Raw genomic sequence first — 1,182 nt, 5'->3', positions numbered from 1 at the left:
AAATAGAAAATTAATTTCCATGCACAGCTGGAAATACCACATTGGCAGGCAAGGAAAACATCAAAAACCAGTAGATTAAATAAAAAGTGGAAGAACTACAAAGACTCGATAAAATAGAACTTGCTCAGTAAGATGGTCATACGACAAAAGCTTTTCATCTGTTTATTTAATATATGAATACATCTTTTAAAGTGAAGCAGCAACAATCAAGGAAGCTCTGGATCCAGAAAAACAATTAGGGGATTATACCATTGAAGAAGTTTTTCTAGTGTTGTATGAAAGGAGAAAAACTTAGCAATCCTCTTGCCAGGGATGAAAGAGGTCCTTGGGCCTGCACAACACATGGTTAAGACATAGCCACCTACTCTGTGGCATCTAACCATGTTTTTTTGTTGTTGTTGTTTTTTTCACTTTGGGATGATGGAAAAGTTCTGAAGATGGATATCGGTGATGGTTGCACAATAATGTGAAGGTACTTAATGCCACTAAAGTGTATACTCAAAAAGGGTTAAGGGCTTCCCTGGTGGTGCAGTGGTTGAGAGTCCGCCTGCCGATACAGGGGACACGGGTTCGTGCCCCTGTCCAGGAAGATCCCACGTGCCGCGGAGCGGCTGGGCCCGTGAGCCATGGCCGCTGAGCCTGCGCGTCCGGAGCCTGTGCTCCGCAACGGGATTGGCCACAACAGTGAGAGGCCCGCGTACCGCAAAAAAAAAAAAAAAAAAAAAAAAGGTTTAAAATGGTAAATTTTATGATATATTTTTTACTAAAATAGAAAAATAATTTCAATAATATATAAAAAGCTCTTATCAATCAGTAACAAGAGAGAACAATCTAAAAGAAAAATGGGCAAAGGGCACAAACAAATTCAGCATAGGGGAAGAAATTCTAGCATTTATGTGGAAAAAATGTTCAAAATCACTACAAGTCAAGAAAACAAGTAAAAAGGACTACAGACTATCATGTTTAACTTTCAAATTAGCAGAGATTTTAAAGATTGAGAATTTAAAAAAGAAAAGAGGTACTTCTGTCTTCCCACCGAAGAGGGTGGTACAAAGAGGGTATCCCTCTTTGTACTGAGAGCCATCAAGAAAAAGCAGGCTCATGGTGCCATCTGGGGACTACTCCCTGATGCCGTAACTGACTCAGGAAATGACTTGTGTGGCCAATATTCAACTAATAACC

At 39.8% G+C, this 1,182-nt stretch overlaps 1 non-coding gene across 1 annotated transcript; it reads left to right on the top strand.

Moving 5' to 3' along the window:
* The first annotated feature begins 268 nt into the window (after positions 1 to 268).
* Positions 269 to 391, top strand: LOC112067193 (U6atac minor spliceosomal RNA). The gene has a single exon (XR_002893137.1). It is a non-coding gene; the product is annotated as a U6atac minor spliceosomal RNA (small nuclear RNA).
* Positions 392 to 1,182: the final 791 nt, after the last annotated feature.

Source organism: Physeter macrocephalus, chromosome 5, assembly GCF_002837175.3.
Source record: "Physeter macrocephalus isolate SW-GA chromosome 5, ASM283717v5, whole genome shotgun sequence".
NCBI classification, from domain to species: domain Eukaryota; kingdom Metazoa; phylum Chordata; class Mammalia; order Artiodactyla; family Physeteridae; genus Physeter; species Physeter macrocephalus.
Note: the sequence above shows the minus strand (reverse complement) of the source record. Positions and strands in the feature narration are given on the sequence as shown.